Consider the following 15,078-nt stretch of genomic DNA (forward strand, 5'->3'; position numbering starts at 1 on the left):
TCTCTCTGTCCGCTCTCTGTTTCCCTGGCTGGCGTCCAAGGAGCCAAGGTGGAGGAAGAGATTGACTCAAAGAAGGATAGCCATGTCATGTGGAGAGGGACCAAAGAGGATCCAGGAGGCTTAGGGAGACTTAGCACTACTCCCTTCATCCCTTGCTCTTCTCTCCTTGGTCCCACCCTGCGCGTACCGTACCCGAAAACAATACCCGGACCCTCCGCGTTTTCACCCGAAGGCTTCTGAGCCGCTCGCGGTACTTTCTGCACATGTTCACGTTCGGCGCACCTGCCAAAAGATCTGCCTCCATAAGCCTCCTATCCAGCTTATGAGACTAATGTGTTCGCTTCAGGAGCTCCAGGCCTCTTCTGCCACCGTGTCCTCTCACCTTCAGCCGCACAGGTGTTAAGCCTAAAGTGATCTTTTGGAAATCCAGCCATAGTAAGGATGGGCCGGGGATGATCTCAAGAGTGACCGGAAAAAGAGGTGTGACTGGAACACGTTGCTGTTGATGTCCTTTAGCCTAAACACTAATGGCCGAGTTCCAAGTTGACCTGAAGTTCCTCCAATGACCTACAAACCGTCAGTGAGACTATTTGACATGACGGGATCTGCAAAACAAGGCTGAGAAACTCCATCTGACCATCTCCGTGTTGTCTTTCTCGTCTGTGTCTTCCTCCTTTACGCTCTCGCGTGTGTGCGAGTTGTGTGAATGTGTAGTTTCTGGGCTATCTTTCTCTCTAGGCCCCTAAGCCTGCTATGTCTCCCATGGTAACTCCCTGACTGACGACCCGGGGCTTAGCCTAAATTCTCTCTCTATTAAAAGCTGTGAAATGCAAATAATGAAACATCTCATTACCACTGTCGGAGAACCCAAAATGAAAGGAGGGGAGAGTGGGAGGGAGGAGGGGGGGGGATGACTGTAAAACAACGAAAGAGGGCTTTACGGTAGGGAGGGAGGGAAGGTGAGAGGACAGGGAGAAAACGAGGAGCGAGAGCTGGAAATAAAGGAGTGGAGAGCTAGGGGAGGAAAGAATGGGAAGAGGGAGGATGTAAAGGAGGGGGGGATGAGAGCAGATAGCCAGACAGTGAGTCTTTTGTTTGATGTTTCCATTAACATAGAAAGTGGCCAGGACCAGCCACCTATGCAGACAGAGGTGGAGCCCTGATGAACTAGGCTGTGAGTTAGGAGGTGTCATTCAAATATCAAATGACCAGCGCTGGAATATTCCATTTATATACATCTTCATAGTGAAGTTTCAAACAGACCATCAGTCGAGAGCTTTTTATCGCCGCAGCAGTGCAATCAGTGTATGCACAGGTAATGCATATGCTTTTCAAAGAGGCCAAGAGGAATATATATATATATATAAGTATATACAAGTCTGAATGTGTAGACTGATCATTTTATTATGCCCCAAGAAGAGTACTTTTTCTTTACTTCCCCATATCATTAATCACGCCAAAACTAGACCAGCTCAACAAAAAAAATGTATAAACTGACTTTCTAATAATTACTCAGGTTTAAGTATAATATTAAGATGGAGAAATGTTGTTAAACTGTGTGTTGCACAGAAGTGAAATTACCTCCAGGAAGTTTGGTTTCACAGGTAGGAGGACGGTGGTTACGGAGTTGAAGTCTCATGTGACAAAGACCACATCACCTTCGTGTGGCCTCCTGCTGCAAAAACCCCCCAATTTCCTCACTGAAACAGTTTGGACACTCATCTGCTGATAATATGAGTAAACGCGTGTAAGGTGGAGTTTTTAGGTGTGGCACTGTCTAATAGCAGGATTAGTTCCTGACTTCTGGGAACTCTGCATATTGTGTAAGGGTTTTTTTTTTTTTTGTTTTTTTTATGGTCACAGATGGATCACAGATGCATCATAATTTTGTTGCTTTTGCTTTCCTAACCAGGGAGGGTAGTGTACAAACTTGCTGAAAGTTTCTTATGATTTTTTTTTTTCTTTTAACAACCTGGATTTTTTTGTTTTTGTTTTTTTCCCCCATTTTTAGCCATCAATCCTACTGATTATGATATCTAATGCCTAACACTGCAAGAACAGAAGTGGTCAGATACTCACAGAGGCCATCAAGAAACCTTATTTGTGTGGAAATTTAAAGACAAATGCTGAAATTATCACCCAACAGATTTTCCAGTTAAGCTTTGACCAACTGTACTACATAGCCGCAAAAAAAAAAATGTGTGGATGCCAAACCATAACACCTATAAGGTATTATCGAACATCTCATTCCGAAATTATGGGCATTAATATGCAGCTAACAGCCTCCTCTTCTCTGAAAAGGCTTTCCACATGATTTTTGGAAGCAGCCTGCAGGGATTTGCTCCCATTCAGCCACAAGAGCATTAGTGAGGTCGGGCACTGATGTTGGACGATGGCCTGACTCGCTGTCAGCGTTTAAGTTCATCCCGAAAGGTGTTTTATGACATTGAGTTCAGGGCTCTGTGCGTGCGGTCAAGTTATCCTCCATCAAACATGGAAAAAATAATAATAAAGCAATATTGTGTGCTACAGCAGGAAGTTTTCTGATGGAAATGAAGGGCTTTGCCAACTAGAATTTCTTTGTTCCCAAAAACGTTCTGACAAAGTTCTACTAATGTTTCCAGTAGGAAGTTCCTAGAATATTCTTCTTAAAGTTAGGATAACTAAAATATTTCTAACAAAGTTTCGTGATAATATTTTTACACCGTCATTCCCAAACGGTCTCATAACTGACTGTTGCACTGAGAACGTTCTGTCTTTGTTATAATGTAACATTGTGGGAACATTTCATAGATTCCAATATTCTCTCAACAAAAAGGAACATTGCTCCACCTTTAATATCACATTACAGGAATGTTAGAGGAAAAAAAAAAGTTCTGTAAATTAAAAAAAATAAAAATAAAAATATTCCATCATCTGATGCCTCAACAACATCCGGAAAACCTTTTTTGAATGTTGGCTTGAGAACATTCTTTCTTTGTTATCATGGAACATTGTGAGAATGTCTGATAGATGAACGTTCTATAATGCGTTTCTGCAACAACATCTCCACAACATCATCAAAACATTGCAGTCAAAATGCTTCCAATATTATATCACATTACAGGAACATTTCATTAAAAAAAAACTGTATCTGAGGCCTTGATAATATCGGGAAAACATTTTTTAAAATGTCGATTAGAGAACCGTCTTCTTTTGCATAATCTGTGTTCCTGACAACAGCCTTGCAATGATGGCATTAAAACATTACATTTACTTTATAGGAACATTACTGGAAAAGAAAATATTTTTAATATGTTCATGGAACATTTGATTAAAACATTTTTTTTAAAGACATGATTAGAAAATGTAGGCAATGTTATCCAGTGTTGTGGGAATGTTCCCTGCCAGCTGGTTGACTCTACAACCTCAAAGACAGCCCCGGAGCTGAAACGTGAGAAAGATAAAGTAGTCCGTACGCATTTGGAAATATAGTGTGCCAAAGTTGTACACATTTCTATGCAATGACAGATCAGAAAACCCAGTTTGAGTGAAGCTGCCTTGAAAACATGGGGATTTATCTGTAACCCTTGTGATCATCAGACTTCAGCCTTTAATGAGTACGACTACAAAATCTATTAGAACAACTACAAAAATAAGACACAGGTTGTAAAAAAAAAAAAAAAAAAACACAAAACATAATTTTCTTTTATGCTCCTCTTCTCCCCCGAGCTTGCTTTTACATCCCTCTCCCTTTTTCTCCTCCAGTTTCTCTCCCTCTCTTTTGTTTTTTTTAGTCATTTGGCAAATCTCAATTCTGTTTTGAAACACACCAAATGGCTTTGTGGCTAAAGTGATGATGACAATATAAGGCTATGGACTGGCTCAGAACTTACATTTAACACCTACCCTGATTTCTCTCTCTTTCTGCCAGCGAGCCACTCATTGTGTGTGTGTGTGTGTGTGTGTGTTGTGTGTGTATGTGTGGTGTTGTCCAGACCCTCTCATAGGTCTTAACACAAAACCTGTCACAGCAAAAAAGCAACCTGTCACGACTCAGCTAGACACGACTGTACATGACTGTATCACAAAGAACACAAGCAGCCTGTTCCTGAGCTGTTAAAACAGTCACTGCAGCCACCAGCTCCAAAGGTCTCAGACACCGACACACATACGCGCACACAACCACAAACACAGAACAAGTCTATGGAGGAAATGAAACTAAAAGGTACTACATGTCAAAAAAAAAAAAAAAACAACATATAGTACAACCAAAGCAGGGAAATAGATGTCTGAAATGTCTGACGACTGAAGGCTAATTGTTGTTTGTTAAAAATGTGTGGTTTTCGAATGTGCAAGTGAATGATGGTGACTCACTGCTGGTGGCCAGTCGCTATCTGGTGCCGAGGCGGGTGTCCAGAGAGTGTGTCTGTGTGTGCAAGGGTAACTTGGTGTGACTGTCGCTCTGTCAGACAGCAAACAGAGGCATCTTTCTCAAATCCACACTGGGCCGCGGCTTACAATGAGCTCATGCAAAGTGGGGGAGCAAAAAAAGCCGCAGCTTAAGTGTGTACTCACAAGTTCAACAGGCACACCCTGCATCCCCCCTGAGCAAATATTAAGAGAGACTTTACTCCGGGCTAATCTAATTCACAAACACTCACGAGCGCACATGCAAAACAAGGAAAACATTATTTTACCGCATTAACTTAGCCCTCGACGTATAACATCCACTTATAACTAACTAACGTTACCGCAACCTACCGCGCAACAAACAACTGAGCAGCACCGTGATTTACATATAGATAGGGAAGCGTTTATAAAAACACATTTGTATATAATAGCCCGAGGCTGTGTTGTCACTCATCAAGCTGATCAAAAAGCAGCTACTATACAACACTGATGAATCTTGGAGCGCTTTTGCGAATCTGTCCTTCAACGGTAGGAGAAAAAAAAAAAAAAGAGGTGAGATAAAGGGAGAGAAATCAAGGGGAGAGGAGAAGAGCATCTAAATATAGAGAGACTCGCGTTTTGGAGTCAGAAAAGAGGCAGTGAAGGGTAAGAAAGAGGGAGGGAGGCAGAAGATGCAAGAGGAGAAGAAGGAGAGCAAGAGGGATGGGGGAGTAAATAAGGAAAAAAAAAAAAAGCAATAGCGATGGAGGAAAAGTGGCGTTGAAGCTGCGAAAAGAAGAACCGAATACAGAAGTAGTGGAGCTCCAGATCGATGTTTGCACAGCCTCAGTGGGTTTTCTCATCTGCCGTAGCCTTGCTTAGTGAACTTCTGGAGAACTAGACATGGAGGACACTCAATTTTAACCACGAGACTTAGAAGCTCGATATACAGCATAGTATATCACTACAGGTGTTCGTCAATACGGATGTCGATACCGAGGGTCTACCCCTTCAGTGATCTTTTCAACAGTTTCAACAAATTGGCTACAGCCCTTCTGCCGGACTAGATTCTAATAGTTGTCGGTGAAGATGCAGAAATCATTGAAGCTCTTTGTTTTCTTTGTTTCCGTGCTGTCATTGGCTGTAATTTCATGCTATATCTTCTATGTCCACACGCAATAGAAGAGATTGAAAGCGGATTTAAGGTCAAGCAGAAGTTTCTTTTGCTGAAATGTAATTGCTTAAACCGAGTCTGACTTTTTTTTTTTTTTTTTTAAAGGGACATTTGCATGGACACCGGTGTGGCTCGAGGCCATCGTGTCCTCCGTGATTGACGAAGAGCGATGAGACAAAACGCCTCACCTGGATCCTCACTTCTGTCCTGAGACTCCCTCCTCTGTCAACCCCCTCTTCCTCCCGCCTCCTTCTCCGTATCTGTCTGTCTTTTCAGTCAAGGAGTGTTTACTTGAATGCGCTTTGACGTTTGACTGTCACCTGTTGACTAACATGAACGGCTGCCATGGCTTGCAGGCTTTTTGGAGGCTTTGCTGCTTTTTTTTTTTTTCTCCCTCCGCCATCCTCCCATCCCCACCCCCCCCGAAAGCAATGGAAAGAACTGCAAATTCGTGCACAGAAGTGGCGTAGCCAGACATAAGAGACACAATGAGAGAGGGAGAGAGAGAGGGAGAGACAAAAGGACCACTGTGTAAACTCTGATGATGGTGGCGCTCACCATCGCTAAGGACAACACCTACCTCGGAAACCTAATTTTGAAGAAGTCACACATTCCCACATTGTGAGGCAGTGCCAGTATCAGGTGTCCGTCCAAACCACCAACCACCAATCAACTACCACCCCCTTCCGTGACACACCAGCGCGCACACCAAAACAACCAGGAGGGGGTGAGGGGAGGGGGGGTGAGACAGAAGACAGGATGGGGAGGGAGGGGGTGAGAAAGAGAGAGTAAAAAGAAGAGGGCACGGGAAAGAGCCAGCCAGAGACAAAGGCAGACAGAATGACAATGAGTGAAAAGAGGAAGAGTAGTGGGGGGAAAAAAAAAAAAAAAAAAATAGAGAGGACGAGATGAGGTGAAAAGCGCATTGCCAGCTCACCGTGTGCATTTATGGAGCAAGAAGAGAACAAAAAGACAGCAACAATGACACTTCCACGTACGTTTCGGCGTGCGTGTGCGAATGCAACGCTGGAAAGGGTAGCGAGAGGGCCGCCGGGGGGGAAGATTTGCCCCGTTCGCCACCCGAAAAAGGGATGTGATCCTACTCACTTCTGTTCACATTTTGATCAGCTTCACCTCTCCTGTTCATAAAGGGAACTGTGCCGACACAGAAGAGCTCATAAAATGTCCAGCAACTATGACAGAGCTCCACTTTCCTCGCCGATTTATAAAGTTCACATAATAACACACAAAGGATCCATTTTTAGCGATGAAAAAAGCCTTCATAAAACCTTTCGCAATCAAAATAACCCCATCTAACCTGACGGAAAACTTATTCGAACTCCTTTTGTGTTTTGTTTTTTTTGTTTTTTTTAGGATGAAACTGTTGGTAGCTGTTGCATTAACGGGATGTATAAATATGAGCTCGGGTCAGGTGGGAGGAGGGGGGAGGATAAAAATGAGAAAGGGAACAGGGAGAGGGTAAAAATGAGAAAAGGAGTAGAGGAAGGGTAAAAATGAGAAATGGAGTAGGGGAGGCCACATGAGGCACCTGGCCCACTTACAGCAGAGGAGGGGGTGGTGGTGGAGGAGGAGGAGGAGGAGGAGGAGGAGAGGTGGAAGATTAAGAAGTGGGAGGGAAAAAAGAAAAGGAGAAGGTGGAGGAGGAAGCGGAGGGAGAGGATGAAGAGGAGGAGGACAAAAAAGAAAGTAAGTGAGATGCAGCTGGGACAGAGCAGAGGGCACTGGGAGGATGGGGGAGGCTTAGGGTGAAGTGAAGGAACGTAAAAAAAAAAAAAAAAGGTGAGGAGAGAAAAAAGGGGTGTGAGATCAGAAGGCGAGGGGGAAAAAAAATAGATGAAATAATGGGAATGGGGGAGAGAAGGGCACGGGGATGGGGAGGCGAGGTGAGAGAAAGAGAGAAAAGAGGTGGGGGCTGGAGGTGATGAAGAAGAAGAAGAAGAAGAAGAACAAGAAGAGGAAGAGGTGGCCTTGTGATGCCGAGAAAGGAGGTGGTGTGTGCGTGAGCGGGATGAATGTGTGTGTCCCTTTGTGTGCGTGTGGGTGTCTAAAATTATGACGAAAAACTAACACCTCACCCAAAGTATGAATAACCGACCACAACAGGCCAATGTAGGTTCAATCTCTTCTCCCAGCACATTCGAGCAGCCTGCCTATACCACTAATATCCCACTAATACCACCCACAGTCCTCGCTCCACCTCACATCAATGAATATTTCATGTCCTGATGGCACTTTTAAAGCAAAAACTAATTAGCAAATCCAAGTTGATCTGGCATTAGTCATATCAGGCCAATTAAAAGCCCAGTTCTACTGTACATGTTAATGGCAGCGAAGTGGAATAATTGTATGTTGAGCAGGGGAGAGAATGTTAAACAGGCCTTGTTAGCAGCACTTTAGCACTCTAGCCTGAGTCCATGGCTGGATTACAAAACTCTACAAAGCAGAATAATGTTCGTCAGAAACGCACACACACACACACATAGAGCCTCACACACATCTTTGAAAGCGTCAAACGAAAACTCTATCCATTAATTAGAGTGTCGCCATGAATTCCATGGGGTCAAGTCTGATACTTATAGCTAAAGAAGAGAAATAGTTCCAGGGAAAATGATGGTTTTATGCTTCGGTAATAATATTAAACAGGGATCCAAATATTGGCAGAAGCTTACAGGTCAGATGTTATGCAGTATTAGTGGGAGAGAACCGTTCTCTGTTCCACACAGTGTTTCTGCGGTCAGCGCCAGTCAACATAAGGTTGTAAAGGCAGTATTTGTGTGGTATTCGAGTAGAGAAAGGTGCTGGTTTGTATTTGAGTCTTTCCAACCTTCCCTCTGTGTGTTTTTTTTATGTAGGAGTTTAGATTGAGACAGACAGCACTGACACACACAGACTAAACTGTGCTGCACAAAAAAGCGACAGAATAACAAGGGCTAGAGCTCTTTTGGAGTGGATGTCTGTTTCATCACCCCCCTCAACACTCTCCCCCTCCCCACTCGCTCTCCTTCACGTTCCCTCTTTTCCTTCCTCTCTCTGCCTCCCCTGTCTCGTTCTCTCACCTGAGCTTTGATATGGAAATCTCTCACCAGCCAGAGCCCGAGGCTAGTTGACTGTTTCTAAAGATGTATTTGCTCAAAGCCGCTCAATTTCTCATCAAATGCTCACACTGTGTGTATAAAAGACAAACTCTTTCACTGGGAAAATAACAACTAACAACCACGTACTTATATGAGGCTTTCAGCAGTCTGCAAAACCCAGACTCCAACAAAAGAGGTTTTTCCAAGCCAAAAACCTTCAAGTTCTTAATAGCTTATATAAATTTGACTAAAAAGATGGTGACCTTTCTGCAAAGTGGAGAGCTGAGGACGCCAACTATCTTGTCGATGGAGTATTTCAAGTGAGTGTGCGCTTGTGTAGACAGCTCTTTCCCACTGGTTTACCAGTCCTGCCATGCCAGGTATTTATACTGCATTAAGGATTCCCAACCAGCACGTCGACAACAGCGAGCCAAATAAAGTGACAACTGGAACCATCCAAGGACAAGCGAAACAACTTGCGAAACATTTACAAATAAGTGAATAATTTGGGAATAAGTACGAAGGTGTTTGGGAAGATGAAATGTTCTTGTAAAAGAATACAAATCATGTTAACAACAATAATCAGTCCCTTGTCAGCTCATTACTAGAGAGCGGTGTTATCAGTGACTCGGGTTTCAGAAGGTGGTCTTGCGCACATCAATGTGATACAAGATTTTTTTAACTTTAACACTGACCTTTCTTCACGGCTCCTGCAGACATTGAAGGGTTTCAGTTAGAAAGTCATAAAAACCGAAGTTGATTTAAAGCTTAATTAAAGGTTTAAAAAGATGAAGGACGCCGTTAGTGACTGCTTCACGCATATAGCATCAGAAAGGGAGCTGAAGGGATAACATAATATATATAATTTATGTCTTCCTTTGTATTTTTTTTTTTCATTAACAACAGACAGAAGGCTAATTGAAAATATAATATGTGCATGTTATCTAGCGGGCTTGCATTACCTGACGTGTAAAACAAGCCCCATCAACACTTCACTTATTGCAATTTGTTTTGACAGCATCAGAACAAGTGAAATCATACAGAATATTAAAACCAACAATTAGGAATGTGTTTAGCAGGAACAAAAAAAGAAGGGGGGGTGGAGGGCTGATTAGTTTTCAAGGCTGGGCCGGACTGTGGGCATTGATGCAATTGATAACTGATGTTAAAAAAAAAAAAAAAGATGCTGTAAATTCCAGAAAATTACCCATGATGCAGATAAGCATTGTGTGCTGATGGTTGGAAAGAGCCAGTCTGCTCTGCATTCCTAAATAAAAGAAAAACACACCCTGGTGAAAGCACACAAAGTGAAATCCTTCATCTGCTTTCTCAGGAATGTGTGACCCATAAGGAGTTTTGCGATATCAAACAACCGGTCAGAAAATGTCTCACTAAAAAAGGGACTTGCATTTAATTTTAACAACAGTCAAATTATAATTTTTTTATTTTTTATTTTTTTTAACTCTGGACTTCTGATTCTTACGTGTCGATTAAAACTGCAAATTACCCTCCAATTTGAAATTCAGGGACAAGAGAACAAAAGGAAAGAACAAGGGAGATTATTGTTTTCATTGACATCCAATCGTAGGTGGATACATGCGTGAACACGCACACACACACACACAGCTATGAAATATTAACATCTACGTGAAAAGAAAAGTGAGGTGGTGGAGAGCAGTTCTCTTTGTGTGTGTGGTCTGGGGGTGAGGATGGCTTAAACTCACCTGTTTTCTCTGCTGGGGGGGGGGAGGATGAGCATGGTAGATAGGTGGATAGGGAAGCCAGCTGTTACACACACATCCCCCACAGCATCCGCGTAACCCCGCAGGGATTAGGAACACCTGTATTCAGCGCCACACAATGAGCTATAGAAGCAGCTAAGCTAAAGGGCCTTGGGAGTTATTAGGGGATGGGGGATGGAACTTCAGAGCTGAGGGGTTAATACGTGTCTCGAAATGAAATAGATGTGAGAATGATATGTAACAGATAGAAAACTGAGTTGTCAGAAAACTCCAGAGAGATCCGAGGTGTCGTGTAAGATATGTACACGAGTGTAAATGGTTCATTTTGCAGTTTGTTAGCCAAACAGGTGTTCCCATTAACAAGTGAGCTCCGAGGGGCGATCGGGATGAGAAAACTGGCAGAGGGAGACCGAGACGGAGAGATGAATGGAGCACAAGGTGGCTAACGGGGAACAAATGTGTCTTTATGGAGGATTTGCCCTCTCTGTTTCTGGAAATTTTGCATTAAATTAGATACAGTAGAGAGCGCGGTCATGTTGTCTACATAAACACACACATGCATATTGTTGTGTTGGTGTGCTATGTTACATCCCCGGGGTTCGCACAGCTAAAGCCGACTAACCTGCTACCACACAGTTCAGCCCACAACTTGCGCGGGAGCACTGAGCACCACCTACACAACTGCAGGCTCACAAACACACACACAAACAGCAAAGAGCCAAAGTGTCGAGCTTCGAACCTGACAGCCACCCAAACCAAGCCTCCTCCTCCTCCGACTCATTTTCTCACCCTCTTTTCACACCCCGCCACACCTTCGCTGTTTCCCCACAAATGTCCAAACGGCGTAGCCACCTTCTACAAACATCGACTTCATGTAGGGAAAAGACAGGAAAGTAAATTTAACTCACTTATCTTGTTTAATCAACTTCAAAAGGCCCATTCATGAGAGATAGTGCAAGTGGAAAGTGCTTGAAATCCTGCTTTGCAATCCCACAAGCACACGCGCTGCTAATATTTTTTCCATCTTTTGGCCGATCTCGCCTACACTCCTCCTCCACTCATCCTTGTAGCTGTTGTCTTGGTCTGTATTATATTTTCCCCGTGGAACACACAGATGGAGGTGCACACACACACACACACACACATGCACACACACTCAAGTCCAGTGTTCTTGCAATGATTACACCACACAGCCCCACCTTAGGGAAGCAACCTCAGTGGAAAAGCAAAGAGGGGGGCAAACCTAGGAAACACAAAGCATTCTGGAAGATGCTTAGGTGACAGCGTGGATGGCAAGTTCATTCGTTTTAATTGTCGGAGCTTTCTCCTCCTCACTCAAAATGTGTCGAAACGGACACATGTGCATGCACAGACGCACACAGACATGCGGTGCAGTAATTGTATTACTGAATAAAAGACTTTGGAGGGTTTATCATATCAAGAGCCAAACCTTAACTCAGCAGTTGGAAGGACAAAACAACCAGACAAATCCAGGGAGGCCTAAGACAATTTGGAAAAATGGCTTGATGGTCTCTTAATCCCACAGATCCAGTTAGTCGCTGTCAAACAGAGGAAAAGGCCTAGATCTAACGGGTTGTAAGTAGTTGCAGCCGTGAGCCAGGAAGGCGCACTTCAAACTTGGAAAAATGTGAAGTTGTTAGGTCTGTGTGTGTGTGTGTCACATATCTATATAGATATATATGACTGAAGGTGTCTGAGGATTTCCTGCAAAGCATAGTTTGATTTGCTTCAGTGTTACCAGTCATGTGTTGCCATCCTTCTGCTACTGTAGTGTAGGATTGGATTCACACAATACACATAAACCCATGACACACACAAGATGTAACAAAAGACTCTCCTAAGTTTGCCTCACATTAGTAAATAAAAGTTTGGAACCCCCCCTCAGTGCAGAACGGGCTAATGACTAAATGAAGAGTGACACAGGTAAAGATGTCTGTCACTGGCACACATCATTAGCACTCACCTGGCTGCAGCTACTGGAGGTGCAACAGCCAGGCGCACATTGGCGTCCTCGCACAGAGCGTGAATGAAGTGGGGTTGTCCTCCCCCCACCTCTCTCACATGGTAAGCATGGCAGAAAATGGAGGAAGAGACGGAACTGACCGGTTTGAGAGGGCAGACACAGACAGCAGACACATCCACACAGCACAGGAGACAGACTGAGAAGCAGCAGCAGCGAGGGAGAGACGCTTTCAGCTCCAGTCGCCAATAAACAGAAAAAAACACACTTGACGCCACTCTTTTTAACTCTCTACACGGATCAGATGATCAACAATGTAAAAAAATAAAAAATAAAAAAAAAAATACCCGAGAGCACCATCTGCAAACAAAATCCCCCCCTCACCACCACCACCACCTCTCTCTCTCTGTCTTGTCTGGTACTCAAGGGTTGGGTGTTGACGCAGCAGAAATTTCCAGCTGGAGAAATCCCCCTTTTGGAGGTTAATCGAGGGGAGAAGGAGGAGGGTTTAAGCCCTTGTCTTCCAGTCTCTCTGTGCGCTTTCATTTTGAATCCCCTCCAGACGGCTGCACGGAGCATCACCCCGTATTTTCTGTGGCACGATATGTGTGCATGACAATTTCTTCTCCCCCCCCCCTCCCTCCCTAACACCACCACCACGCCACCTTCCCTTCCCTTCCCCAGCCAGTGTGGCAATACGCTGTCACGCTGTTCAAAACTTTGCGAATTTCACCAGAATCCGCGGTTTCATCAAACTCGATCAGCTGATAGGAAACCCAGCAGAGAGCCATGCATGTGTCTGCGAGTGTCACATTCACCTGAGGAGCGATTTCCAAAAGTACACAAATTCGTGGATGTCATTCATTCAGTAAATATTTTTTTTAATTTACGCACACTGGATTTGTTTTGGAGACAATTACGCACACTGGATTTTCTCCCTGCGCTCTGTTAACGTATCATTTAAAAAGTATTTCTCAAAAAGCATTTGTTACAACACATGTTCAGACAAATCATAAAAGTAGATATGTTTTATTTATTTATTTATCTGTCTGTCTTGTGTTCCACAATCCGCTACATAACGTGTGGAATGTGCAATGTGCGTATCCCGGCAAAGAATGACAGCTTCTCCAAATATCAACAAGCGCAATAGACAGCTGGCTGTCACGTATGGAACAGGTAGGCGTACTTTCAGACTGTCGCCTGCTCACTCGGTCGGGTATGTTGCTGTCAAAATACACTCATGCCGTGGCTAACATGATGCCAATGGATCGGAATATTTATATATATATTTTTTTAAAAAAGCCAGAAGACAGACAGACAGGCCTTCATATTAGTAGCTTTCCCGAGAAACACTACCGCGATTGCGAAGAGTTGCATTGTGTCATGTCTCACAACCTGCGCGCCCACCAAACTATCAGCTGTGGACGCTCCGTGAGGCAGAAAAAAAAAACTAATTGTTGACATGGTACAAAGCCGTGGAAATTATGTTGCGATATTGCGTCGCGTCTTGAATGAGAAAAAAAGCGCAAACCTGTTAGCAGGAGGTGGAGGAAAGCGGGGCTTGAACGCACGCTGGAAAGGCTTTAACTAGTAATATGAGGAAGTCAGACATACCTGTTACCCCATGGGGTCTGGGCTGGACGCGGTGTCGGTCCTTCGGAGTCCAATCCGCTGTGACAGCCTGAGAGAAGAAAGGAGGGGACGTCCAAAGCGCCGGGTACTGTCCTTCCTCTCCTCTGTGTGCTTTCTGTAAAGTGTTATTCCCCGTTTTTTTTCTCCAAACTCCCCGCTCCTCTTCCTCCACCAGCCCCCTTTTTCTTTTTTTTCTTTCTCTCTTTCCCTCCCCTGCTTTTCCGTGTCTTGGTATCAGGAGCCTCCCCCTCCTCCTCCTCCTCTGTGCATGTCTATCTCTCTCTCTCTCTCTCTTCCTCTCTCACCGTCTCTCTCTATCTCATTCTCCCCCCCTACACACTCACTCTCTCTCTCTGTCTCCGTGTCCCCGTATCTCCTCTCTCTCTCTCTCTCTCTCTCTCTCTCTCTCTCTCTTTTCTGGGCAGAGTCAGGAAATGAGACAACATGAACACACACGGTGCTTATATCCATTTGATCTAAGATGAGTCCCACTCTTATCAGAAACACCCAAAACATATCAATTATTATTAATAATAATATTGTTATTAATATTATTATTCATAATAATATTACAATAGTAATAATGCAATTCTTCTTTATGATGTCAGCAGTGGGGTTGTCATGAGTCTGTGGGGCTTCTGTCTTGTGCGTCTGTTGCCATAGGGCTTAATAATGACCAGGGGATTACTGTAACTTACCCCCTCTTGTGGCAACAACAAGAAAACACCAGTCAGTCACATTAAAAAAAAAAAAAAAATTCAGTTTGACACTGTTTGGCTGGAAAACACCTATCATCAGCCATGTGATGTGCAGCCTGCAAGGCAGTTTTTTTGCAAAAAGTCTGGGGTAATTCCACCTCAGTCTGACCTCTACCCTTTTTTTTGTTTTTGCAAAGGATGGATTTTTCTCAATACGTGTTTTTTTTTGGAAGTTTTTTGGAGGGGAATTATCATGAGGTGGTAAATATCTTTTTTTTTTTTTTTATATTTTTTTTGGAAGTTTTTTGGAGGGGAATTATCATGAGGTGGTAAATATCAAACATATGTGCCAGGAGAGTGGGGAAGTTCCTGTCATTACTATATA

At 43.7% G+C, this 15,078-nt stretch overlaps 1 protein-coding gene across 2 annotated transcripts in view; it reads right to left on the reverse strand.

Moving 5' to 3' along the window:
• The window catches only part of LOC103354463 (zinc finger and BTB domain-containing protein 46), a 64,598-nt gene extending 50,305 nt beyond the window's left edge, over positions 1-14,293 (reverse strand). For both annotated transcript variants that reach the window (XM_008277844.1, XM_008277843.1), the window contains exon 1: positions 13,978-14,293. The gene's annotated coding sequence lies outside the window, so the exon portion shown is untranslated. The remainder of the gene's footprint in view (positions 1-13,977) is intronic.
• Positions 14,294-15,078: the final 785 nt, after the last annotated feature.

Source organism: Stegastes partitus, unplaced genomic scaffold (assembly GCF_000690725.1).
Source record: "Stegastes partitus isolate 25-593 unplaced genomic scaffold, Stegastes_partitus-1.0.2 Scaffold108, whole genome shotgun sequence".
Classification (NCBI taxonomy): domain Eukaryota; kingdom Metazoa; phylum Chordata; class Actinopteri; family Pomacentridae; genus Stegastes; species Stegastes partitus.